This window comes from Ursus arctos, unplaced genomic scaffold (genome assembly GCF_023065955.2).
Source record: "Ursus arctos isolate Adak ecotype North America unplaced genomic scaffold, UrsArc2.0 scaffold_16, whole genome shotgun sequence".
Lineage (NCBI taxonomy): Eukaryota > Metazoa > Chordata > Mammalia > Carnivora > Ursidae > Ursus > Ursus arctos.
Window position 1 is genome coordinate 57372827 of NW_026622830.1, and position 12372 is coordinate 57385198.

General features: G+C 44.4%; 2 protein-coding genes across 9 annotated transcripts in view; one reads left to right on the forward strand and one right to left on the reverse strand.

The window, feature by feature from the left end:
- Window positions 1-12372, forward strand: part of LOC125282011 (ral guanine nucleotide dissociation stimulator-like) — a 460718-nt gene that overhangs the window by 347071 nt on the left and 101275 nt on the right. The gene's annotated exons all lie outside the window — the stretch shown is intronic.
- LOC125282996 (ral guanine nucleotide dissociation stimulator-like) overlaps window positions 1-12372 on the reverse strand; it is a 601545-nt gene that overhangs the window by 193419 nt on the left and 395754 nt on the right. For 2 of the 8 annotated variants that reach the window (XM_057312977.1, XM_057312973.1), the window contains one exon: window positions 797-8780. The exons of the other annotated variants lie outside the window; for them this stretch is intronic. The gene's annotated coding sequence lies outside the window, so the exon portion shown is untranslated. Of the gene's footprint in view, window positions 1-796; window positions 8781-12372 lie in introns of those variants that run through there. 8 annotated transcript variants of the gene reach the window in all.

Below are 12372 nucleotides of genomic sequence, written 5' to 3' on the forward strand. Positions count from 1 at the left end.
AACTCAACACTTACGAAACAAGAAACCCAACGTCCTCGTTTTCCAGAGGATGTATTACTGTAGACACTGGAAATAGATTTTCTTCTCCTCCAAAAACATTTCCTAATAGTTTCTTTTCTTTCCAAATATCTGTCAAAGGAAGAGATCTAATACTTACCTTTGAACTTGACTATAAATCATTTTATATGAGAATTTCACTTCAGGACAGACTTGAAAAAGTTTTTGAAAATATACTAGCCATGTTGATATGTCTGATGGATGCGCGATAACAAAGCAATGCCTTAAGGGAAAAGAACCTAATCGTTTCTCTAAATTTAGTCGAGCAGATGTATTCACAGCTGTGCATTTCAACCACAATGTCATTTGCTTTGGATATATTTTCATGTTTTTAATCGTCAGAATAGTATTAATATTTCCATGGTGAATCGTGGAAACACGTCAACATTAGAAAAAATATAAGCCCATAAGTAAGTATCAGAAGAACTTTTATAAATTAAAAAAAAACCATATATTTGAATGATAATGTTGGAAAAATCAGGAATCATGGAAACTATGTAAACAGTAAATACAACTTGAATAGACGGATGATGTACAAAGGCTAGAGAGAGATGAAGTTTCATAGGTGAGAAACCTGTGAAAATGTGCTCATTACCTCACCTCTTCCCCCAATACACAAAAGGCCACCATTAGGTTTAATATTAGATGAGATTTACTCCCTAACTTAGAACCAGGTGCTAGATTTTCTAAAAATGAATGTAGATTATAGAATGTCAACAAAAACTATTCATTCAAAATGGAGAAACCCATCACACAGTTTTACTTATACATTCCTATAATTTTCAGAAAAATGAATCTCAAAATAATTCTTAGAGAACAATAATGCCTATTAACCACAAAACAAGAATACAATTTTTTTTTTTTTTTGCTAATCTACATGTAAACATATGTCCTAAATGGAGAAAGCTTTTACCTGATGTCTCAGACAGCATTTTCAGTTTTAAGCAACAAAAATTGACTGGCTTTTTAGGTAAAGATGATTCATCCAAAGAATACCAGGCTCCCAAAATCAATGGGAGTTTGGAGATCCAGGCTTGGAAAATAACTAGAAAATTAGATACCAAGGCAGCTCTGGGAGGCCTGGACAAGTCATAGAGCAGAGCACATGGGTCAGCATACCAAGGCTTCCGTGACAAGGAAAGACCTCCCACCGTCCTGCTCATCTTCAAACTCAAAGTCTCAAGAACGTCCGGTTGGCTAAGCCTTAGCTGGGTGCCTAGCGCATGTGTCCACCCACCTGGCTGCCCTGGGTCAGAAAATCTGAGGTGCTATCTCTCTAGCTAAGCCGCTTGTATACCAAGACTATAAAGATAGGACATACCCCCAAAGCACAATGGAGCGTATTATTGGAGGAAGGGATTTTGGATGCTGAGCAGCTAAAATAACAACAACAGTAAAGAGTGAACCATAACAAAAACAAGAACAAAGTGAATCATAAGCGATGATTTGTTTGACATAAATTAACATATGCCCTGGAATATGAAAATGATTTATAATTAAGATCTGTACTTTAGTACAAGATGGAAGACACAGTTTACTGCTGTCAGTAAATCTTTAAGGAAGACTTACATTTGATAGTTTTTTCCCCAAATTTTAACTGGGAAACCACTGATGTCACTTAAGATATAGGATATGTGTGAATTATGCAATTACTAAAATCATCATAGTGACTAATTGCAAAGAATTGAATCATGTTGTTTCTGTGTAGTCAAAACATTTGAAGAATTCAAATGCCACAGGGAACATTACTAAGTACCTCCTTTTATATTATCCTTTTTACTATGTTTTTATTATCCTTCTTTTCTCTGAATTGAAGAACCCCTCCATTAGCCACACTTTTATCATGTTTTAAAGTCCTTTTTGGTAATCTTTTTGATCCAATCAATAGACTTAACTGAGTCCCTACTCTGTGCTAGTTTATACACAGCAATGAAGTTACAAATAGAATGAGGATACAGTCTCAATCCCCAGAGTAGTCATAGTCTAGCTGAGAAGCCAGATGTAGCCCCGACCTCAGAGAGCTCACAGTCTAATGTGGGAGATGGACACCTAACTAGATAATAATAAGTAATAAGAGCAATGCATGCAGGACATTTTGGGAGATACCAGGAGGACTGGGCACTAGAGATGAGGGGAGTATCAGAGAAGGCTTCCTGGAGGAGGTGACACCTGAACTGGAGAAAGGAGATGAGCACACCACAGGCGGGGCAAGGGGGAAAATGCAATGGGCTGTGTGAAGATCACCAGAAGCATTCTGGTGTGGTTTTGTGTGGTTGCCACCCAAGTTTGTGCTTGTGGTTGTACTCGGCATAATGTAGGGGTTGCAATAATGGGTGTATGTTCCTGTAGCCTTATAAAAACAGAGGGCCAAATGAGAGTAAAAGGTGATGATGCCAAAGCTGGAAGAGACAAGTGAATTTCTTTTGACTCTGTAGAAGCAGGATGGGAAGACAGCAAAAGCAAAGGCTCTGAATCTCAGTCCTTCCCCCTTACTAGCTGTGTAATCTGAAATGGGTTGACTCAGTTCTCCAAGCCTCAGTTTTCTTCATCTATAAAATGGAGAGAAACTCACGTTGGGCTATTTATTCTAAGGAGTAAATGAGTATAAAAAGAACTGAACACAATGCTTGGTACAAAAATGTTGTTCAATGATGATTATTATTTTTTTCTTTTCTCCTCTACTCCGAGAAAATACAAACAAGGCAATTCTGCTTGCTAAGATTGTGCACACTTGATTTCTAAATGTGTTGAATAGGAGAGGTTTACTCAGCTGTGGTTTCTCGTGGTTTTACATAATCGAATCTGAACACCATCAAAACAGGTCGAAGTAATATCCCAGAACCCTTTATTTCACACATTTGTTACAAGTACTCCTCGGGAAGGAGGGGCATATTCACTGATGCCGCCATCATACCAGGTGAAATATTGCTCTTTTCCCGGTGGTCAATGATACCGGATTAGGAATGCGGGCTAAGGGAAAGGACATAATGTGTGACTCAGCAGTTTGTTTCGGGGCATATTTTACTTCCTCTGATTCCTGTAAGACCAAAGCCATGAATACTTTATGGGTCTTCTCAAAAGTTATAGTCATAATTCAGATGATTATAAATCAGATTATAATAAATCAAATTAATAATTTCGCTATAACAGTCACAAAACAACAAAGTAACGCCTTGCAGTGTGAAAGGTTTGGTTTAAATAATCTATCCAAAAGATGCCAATTGACATTTTTCTCCGTCACTTAAATATTCATTTTAACAATCAAAATAATAAGCCCCCTTTTTTTTTGAGCCTTTTCACAATCTGAGGCTTTTCTCATTCATTCATTTATTTACAAAGCATTTGCTGAGTTTCTTTCTGATGGGCATTTATTCACTGAATAGATAGAGATTAAAAAAAAAAAAAGGACAAGATCCCTGTTCCTGAGGTGCTCACTATCTGGTTGGGTAAACTCTCCAAAGATGACAGCTTACAAAATAAATATCAAGCTGTTTTTATTTTTAACTTTCAGAAAGTATTAAGAGAAGCCCCTCATTTACTTTACCTTTGTATAATTCTGCCCTGCTCCACCTCAGCCCTGGGTGGGATATTGCCTACTATAGCTGTAGGCGAAATAATTTCACCTAATTGTCGAGTGTCATCAGCAAGGAAATCCTGGAGTCATAGAACGTGTTGAGAGTAAAATGTGACTGACAGGTGTATTCCCTCATTATAAAAAGGAAAAATAAGAACCAAAGTTGGTTAGTGGTTGGTTGTCCCCAGACCTGGGGATGGAAACATTTACCTGAATCCAACATGTGCTGGTGGCATTAGGGGGGCTGGACAATGCCATCTCCTCCCAGTACCATATTGCAAAGCAATTTTGTGCACCTTCTCCCATTCAATCCTCAGCACAGCCCGTGAAGCTGGGGTTCTCATCCCCATTTCATCTAGACTAAGAGAAGTTGTGTGGCTGGCCCAAGGTCATCCAGCTCACAAGAAGCAGGTCAAAAGGACGAATCAGAAGGACTTAGATCAGCAGAGCATAAGAAGTAAATAAATGACCTGGTTGGTCTCCTGGCAGCTGGAGATCAAGATAGACCAGTTCAAAAAGAGTGGGAAAGACTCATGAAGGAGAATGCAAAGGCTTGCCCGGGAACTAAAACTTACCAAGACTTTACTGCCTTTAGAACCAGAGGCTAATTTAGAGTTTATCCAGGCAAACTTCAGAGTCAGGTCACTTTTCCAAATCTCTAAAGTTAATTAATAGTCAAGCTAGGTAAGAAGTTCAGGTGTCTTGATTCCTGGGCCAATGTTCACCTTAACCACATTATTTGCTGGCTAGAAAGGTCAGTGGAAGCTCAATTTTTAGTAAAAGCTGGAAGGAGAGTGGGCTAATCTTTCACAATGGTCGTTCTCAACGAACCACAATCCCAGTGTTTATACCCCTGTATTTTTTGTTTCCCCTTGAATCTGAGCTGATTCTGGAATCTTCTTTAACCAATCGAACATAGAGGAAGTGACAGGGTCCCAGTGTCCATTCTAAGCCTTAAAAACGCCTGCTGGCTTTCATTTTTGCACACTGGAAGAAGCCAGTCACCATGTAAGAAGTTTGACTATTTGGAGATTGCCACCCTGTGAGATGTCTAATCTAGCCACGTGGAGCAACCACCTAGAAAGGAACTGAAGCTCCTGGCTAACAGCCTCAGCTGAGCTTCAAGCCAATAGTTAACACCAACTTCCCAGCCCTGAGAGCGGGGCCATCTTGCAAGGACACCCTTGAGCCCTAGTCAAACCTATCAGCCATGTAGAGCAGAGAGGAACTGTCTTAGCCAAGCCTTACCCAAATTACAGGATTGTGAACGGTTAAACGGAAAGGTGTTGGAGTGTACCACTAAGTTTGGAGATGATTTGTCACATACCAATAAGTAGCTGAAACAGAGAAGGTGTGTGCTGATGGCCCCAAGGATCTGGAACTAACAAATCCTGAAGACTTATCTCCTCAGCTGGACAAAGCCACACACTGCATCCACTGGCTTATCTCTAACATCCTTCGGTTCTAAAATTCTTTGAGCTTGTGACTCTCTGTGGCTCATCCCTGTGACTCTAAACAAGCCTTGTGTCTACATGATAAAGAGATTTTTGCCCCCACCCCGAAGATGACTGGCCTGACAGGGATTGTTTTTCTCACCAAGGATTAGAAATGTAGGTGACAAGAAGGGGGGGAGAATGGTCTTCCAGAGGTCGAGGCAGACAGAAGAAGAAGCTCCAAGGGTTTGGGTGCTGGCAACAAGGAAAGAAAATTCCGAGTTTGTCTCCACAAAGGACATCGGGAGGTATTTACAGATTAATTAAGCGAATATCCATAGGAAAAGCACCAAGGAGCCTGAGATACGCAAGTCAACAGAAATTGACTCGAGACATTAACTTTTGATTCATTCCATATTACAGGAAGCACTGTAAAATGTACTGGACTTGTAACTAGTTCCTTGCAGCTGGTGAGCAGGCAGGAGCATAGATGGAGCTCCAGAAGAGTCAGGAAGAGGGCATATCATTTATCTATATCACCACAGTGTTGCGTGGCAACCTACCACAGAACTTCAGTGGCCTACGACAATAAACATTTATTCAGCTCACAGGCCTATGGGGTTCATCCAATCTGGGTCAGGCTTAGCTGCTCTTGGCTGAGATCCCTTATCTTGGCTGATCTGGTGTCGCTGATCTAGGGTGGCCTTTCCTGGGACAACTGAGGTAACTCTGCTCTGGTCCATATTTTCCTCATCCTTTTCCTGGGACCAGGGACTAGCCTGGACATGTCCTTCTACTGGTGATGACACAGGGCAGAAGTGAGCAAAATCAATCGCACAAGCCGTTTTAAGCACTTTTAAGCCTGCCTGTCATGTTTGCCATTATCCTATTGGCCAAAGCAACTCACAAGGCTAAGCCAAGAGTGAGAGGAGGAGGGCAAAAGGAATAGATACAGAGAAGGGTTAAGAATTATGACCATTAATCAATCTACCATGGAAGTTATTTTGTAAATATCAACCTTCACAATGGAAAAGGGAGCCTTTTGAAGGAGCTCTCAGGTCTGAGGCGGCAGCATTATTAACCCCTGGGTCACTGAAGCAGAGGAAGCCTGCCTCTTCAACAAGGAGTGACTGCTGCTAGGCATGATCCTCAGTCCTTTTGCAACGTGGTTGTGAGTACGCTATGACGGCGCACACGCAAGTTCTGTCTCTCCCCAACACCCGCTTTATTCAGTCATAAAGCAAGGTGACTATAATGATAAAGCGGGCTCAAGATTCCAAACTAATGACATTTCATGGAGAGGGCCACGCTGACACTTCTGGACAACCTGCGCCTCGTCTCCTCCTTCCACGCCCACAACCGCACGACCCCGCAGAATCTGGCCATGTGGTTCGGTCCTGTGCTGCTGCCTGCGCGCCAGGCTCCCGCCAGGCCCCGATCCGCAGCGCGGCCCGGGCCTCACCAACGCAGTGGACTTCAAGCGCCACATCCAGGTGCTGCACTACCTGCCGCAGGCCTGGCCAGATCCCCGCAGGCCCCCGGAGCCTCCGGACCTCGCCCCATGCCTGCGGCCCAAAGGGCAGGCGCCGCTGCACTTGCCGTTCGCCGCCCCGAAGTGGTGGGTCGGCCCCGCGGCCGGGGCGGCCCCGAGAGCCCCCGAACAACCGCTAAGTGGGTGACTAGAGCGTCTGGGGACTGGACATCCTGCCGCGCAGGCAGGACTTTCTGTCCAGGCCGGACTACGACCACGTGACGGGCAGCTACAGCGAGGGTGAGGACGAGGAGGTGGGCGAGCCAGCGGGCGCCGTGGACTTCAACGACGACTTCGAGGTGCCCTTCAACCCGCACCTGAACCTCAAAGACTTCGACACCCTCATCCTGGACCTGGAGCGAGAGCTCTCCAAGCAGATCAATGTGCCTCTGAGCCGGGTGGGGCGAGACCGCGGTCATGAAGGGCTGGGCTCCAGGATGCTGAGGGCGAGCCCCGGCGACGGAGGGGACCAGAGTGGACCAGAGCGGTCGCCAAGGCCACCGTCCCGGTTGCTGGAGAGTTGCCTAGTGACCAGGCAGCCCATTGCTGAGAATCATTCCTCCTTTCCAGTGCTCAGTGGTGGGGCACTGGCTGCAAAGGCTAGGGACTGGGGACTTTTGGGACCAGCTGTTGGGGCCATCTTTTCTGAGTACCAAGGGCTTCTCCCCATGCAGCTAAAAGGCACTTCTCCCGCTTGCTGGGCTGGCCTCTCTTGCCCCCTCCTTCTTGGCCAGGGAAAAACCAGTTACTGTGAGCATCACCCCGGGATGGTGAGACACCGCCCCCCTTCCTGCCCCCTCCCCTGCCCCAGGCAGTCCTCTTGCTGCTGCCAACCAAATCAGTATTAGCTTTAAGCACAGCACTCTGCTTCTCCCTCCCCTGGAGGGTCCAAGAATATTTGAGGCAGGGTGGGGGAAAGCCCCTATCCTGGGCTCTGGCTGGATAAGGGCAGCCCAGGGCCTTTAGAAAAATGGCTGGTTTCCCCACCCTCTCTTCCAGGGAAAACCCCAATTGCCTCAAACCAGGAAATGGAGATAGCAGAGTCTGGCCCTTCCCCTCCCCAGTTCTTCCTCCACATCCCTGAAGAAACTGAGCACTTACAAGACCTCCCTTTCGGGGCCCCACCTGAAATGTCAGGCTGGGAGCACTTTTGGTATGGAACATATTTATTGCCTCCGTGTGTGTGTGTCTGTGTGTGAGGACTAGTGTGCATGAACAGGTCTGGAGCAGGCGTACGGGGCTCTTTCAGGGACCTCTGATGGGGAAAGAATTTGCAATGGCTAGGCACCCTGAAATCCCCAGTAATGGAGCCTCAGTGGGCCCCAGAGTTCCAGTGGGAGAGTAGGTCCCCTCCTGTCTCCCCCTTTTCCCTCACTTCCATCTTTGTGGACAATAAATCAGTACACACACACAAAAAGAATTATGACCATTAATCTACCATGGAAGTTATTTTGTAAATATCAACCTTGACAATGGAAAAGGGAGCCTTTTGAAGGAGCTCTCGGGTCTGATGAGGCAGCATTATTAAGCCCTGGGTCACTGAAGCAGAGGAAGCCTGCCTCTTCAACAAGGAGTGACTGCTGCTAGGCATGATCCTCAGTCCTTTTGCAACGTGGTTGTGAGCACGCTATGACGGCGCACACGCAAGTTCTGTCTCTCCCCAATGCCCGCTTCATTCCGTCATAAAGCAAGGTGACAATAATGATAAAGCGGGCTCAAGATTCCAAACTAATGACATTTCATTACATGTTAACTTGGCGTCTTACACGTCACACAAAGCAAAGCATAAGACAAGTTGCACAACAAACAAGACAGAACAGGGGAACTGGAAGTTAACGAACCAAACACGAAGTCAGTTCTGTGAGTTAAGGCCTCGGACTGGCGCGGGTCAGCTCTTGGCACGTGCTGCTTATTATGTTCAGGTAGTGGAAGATCTGTGATGTTCGGAGATCCATCGGGCGGAGCATTTGGGCGCAGCTGCCTTTGTGATGTGGTCAGATATGAAAGGGTCAGCATCTAGATAGTTTGCTGCAAAAATCCTCCGTTTTTAGGATTTAATGAGTCTTGGGCCTTTGCAGATGTCCTCTGGTTCTGCTGGGTGTCAGTTCTAGCTGTTGCCAGTTTTGGCAATATCTTGACAATATCTGGTCTTAGCTGCAATGCCCTTGGTTGCTGGCATCACTGCCTGAAATAAGGTATTGCTCAACATGAGTGACTCCATCTTGCTCTCCACAAACTTTAAAGGAATTCGTATTTCCACCTGGTTATTCTCATGACTACCCTTTGGTGACCACCCTTCAATGTCCCCTGCCTTTTTGAAAACACATAGAGACCACTGGACTTTGGAGTCTGGGGAAGGAGGCTGTCCTGAGGGGTAGGGAATAAAAGTGCTGATGGTGGTACTAGTGGCTTTTCCAAGTCTCTGTTACAAGACCCAGGTGTATTTTTAGGAAGGAATTGCTGGGATGAGAACAGTAGAATAGACTTAGCTATAGTACACTTTCCCTACTACAAAGTAAGAGGGACTTGGATGATTGATTAAAAGGCAAGTAAGATAGTAGGATATGGCCAGTGTTTATCTAGGACTTCCAAGGTGGAGGTGGGGAGACAGTGCACCTGTCGTAAGTCTAATGGTGACCAAGGGGAAAACTGTTGGAAGGTACAGCGTATCATTTAAGAACTACCAATTCCCAATGCTCTGACTGTGCCTGACTTTTTATAAAGTCTGTTATGAATTGGGTTGTTTCGTATGGGCTAGCTACTCAGAGCCTGAAAACCACAAGCAGACATGATAACACTGAGTTTCTGGACCTGAATAGCCAAACTCCAGAGACCAAACTCGTGGTGATCCCACTGATAAACTCAGATTTTAGCAGTCCTCCCCTGTGAACATTTCTTTAGCTATAAAAGCTACATTTGATGAGTTCCTGATGAGAGAGTCCCCACCTTCTAGAAACCTTGACCCCTGGAAATGTGTCCAATATCCCCATGCAAAGGAATTTTTCCAATAAAAGTGTGGCATTCAATGCAATATTTGTAGGGTGTGTATGATTCTTGCTTTGGAAAGTGAACGCTTAGGAAACAGTAGCTTGTATTTAACTGGCTCTGGGAGACGAGAGGAGAAGTTGGAACTTGGTTGGAAAATACTGGCAAATATAAGACTTCCTCTGGTAATCTTCACTCAAGAGCGGAGCAGATGTTCTAGGTGCTCTACCCAACTGCCCCTGCACTTACCTCTACACCCGAAGGCCACTTCCTGTGAAACACTGTGACTCTCTGCCTGAAAGCCTTTTTTTCATCATGGGAGCATATTTCATCCATGCCATGGACATGCCAGAGAGCTGTTGCTTTCAGAAGCACCCGTGACAGACCAACAGTTGATGGATAAAGATCCCAGTTCCCTCACCTTTGGAGTAGAATAACTCTGAAGAATGTACTGGTTCCCTGCTTGATAATGCACCCTATTGGGTTACCTAACCCGCCCTGTCTCACTTCCCCACTCCCCTGCCTATGTTTCCTGGGATACTCCCCCCACCCCGCCACCAAATCAACTACTTGCTCTCAGATCTGTGTTTCATCCCAAGCTAGCACACAGCCTCATAAGAGAAACAGTCAAAATAATGAGCTAAGGTTTTAGCAGAATAATACCTAGGGTTTGCACAGTTGATCTTTGCCAATGTTGAATTCAGCAAACTAGGAACTGTTATGAAAAGCTAAATGGAAGTGAATTAAGTTCATGAGATTCAAGCAAGACAAACCCTCGGGCTCCTAAGTAGGCGACAGGTAGACAGACAGGCAGTTGGAGGGAAGGATGGCTCCAGCCATCTATGGGACCTGTAAGTTGAGACCTTAGCCTGGGGGCCAGAGGCAGGCAAATTGCAAAGCTGAGGAAAGACAGTCCCTACTCTTTACCATGTAACGTGCCTGTCTGTGCCTCACCCCAACGTATGTGTGTGTATATGTATGCACACAGAGGATCTCTACGACATGTATATGTGAGTGGGCTTGTTGGGTGGAAGACACCAAATCCACAATGGTGGTCCCCTCTGGTGGTGGGCATAGTGACAGCAAGTTCCTTGGAAGGAACGCAATTGTTCAATGGGCATTTGTCTCATCATTGCTATGTCTTTGTGCGTCCAAAATACATTGTTCATATTTTAAAATATATGAATCTACTCTGGCTTTGAATCAGCCAAGAAACACCATTTTCTGTCTTCACTTTGTTGTCATGATGTGTTAAAATTTTCTCTCAAACACACTATCATTACTCTTGGATCCAAGAAACATGCACTAAAGAATCAGTCCCGTGCAAAGTCTGCAAAACAAAATTATTTAATCTGTGGCTGACAAAAGTTTTCTCTAGGTTTTTTCTCTGTCTCCCAACTTCTTAAAAGGTCCATTTCCAGAATATCAACTTAAGTAAACAGTCCTCACTTGTCGGGGAATTCCAGGATATGCTTCATGCACTGGGCACTGAAACCAAGCAGCTTTGTGAGAAAAGTGATCTAGGTCATTTCAGGCTTTCATCCTTTGTGATTTCAAGTCAATAAAAACAGTTGGCCAGGACGGTGACTCAGGATTTGGCTTGCTCTGTCTTACTTGATTAGAATAATAGCAGGTTGATTTGGCTTATTTCATTCCTTTTCACTTCTTTATTCTTGCTCAGAATTAGATAAAGTGGCTATTATTCCTCTCCCACCTCTAATCAGTTAACTCTGAGCAAAAAAATTATTTTTGCCAAATTGATGTGATCGCACACAAGGTTTCCAAATTAAATAACCCTGGCTTTTCCTCACTTCCTCACCAAAAATTCCATCCATGAAGGTATATTTCAAAAATAGAAAGTGAGCACAATGACCATGTGAGTTTCCGTTAGGAGGAATCGGGGCTATGATTCAGCTGTTTGGCGGACACTGATTACCTAATCAAGGCAACGCCTGCTGCTGTTTAGAGGTGATACCCTGAAGAATGAAATCTTCCCCTTTCTGAGTGTCCCCTCAGTTCAGAGATTTCAAAGTATTTTTAAAATATTAATGAGATCTGAAGGCATGTCTATACTAGCAGATATCAGGCCGTCAATAGTTTATCTTACTCACCCAAAAGAAATAATACTTTAAAAATACAAATAGCTCAGATTCATTAAGCACATAATATGTATGAAGCACTAAGTGTGTGTGTGTATGTGTGTGTATGTGTGTGTGCTTTCATTATCTCGTTTAATCCACACAGTATTGTTAGGAGGTAGAGATTACTAGTATCCCTATTGTACAGATGAGGGGGCTGAGGTAAGTAACTTGCCTAAAGTTGCACAGCTACTAAGTATTAGACTGGTTTTTGACCCCAACCGGTCTGGTTCTTCACTTTACCTTTTTGATTCCTTTGCCATTCTGAGGCTCAGAGTGGGCAGGTAACTTGCAAATGGTCACACAGCTATGGAATGGTAGAGCCAAGGTTTTTAACTCAGATCATTTTGTGAAGCCAGAGACGTTAATGATTGCTTTTCTCGGGGGAAATAGAAGTCCTTAATCAAGGTCCTTCTGTAGATTATGGGCAGTGCATGCAAGAATCCCATTTCTCCTAGTTACCAAGCTTCTTCTGAAGTGTTAGCTAACAGTTGCAAATGACTTATGGGGCAAGGATTTTATATATTTAAAGGCTCTGCCTCTGACGCAGACGCAGGGACCATCTGAAGATCAAGTAAGTTAGAAAAAGGAGGTAAGATATGTCCTTTTGCGCCCAAAGAAAAAGACAAAATTATCAGTTGTCCTTGTGTGGCT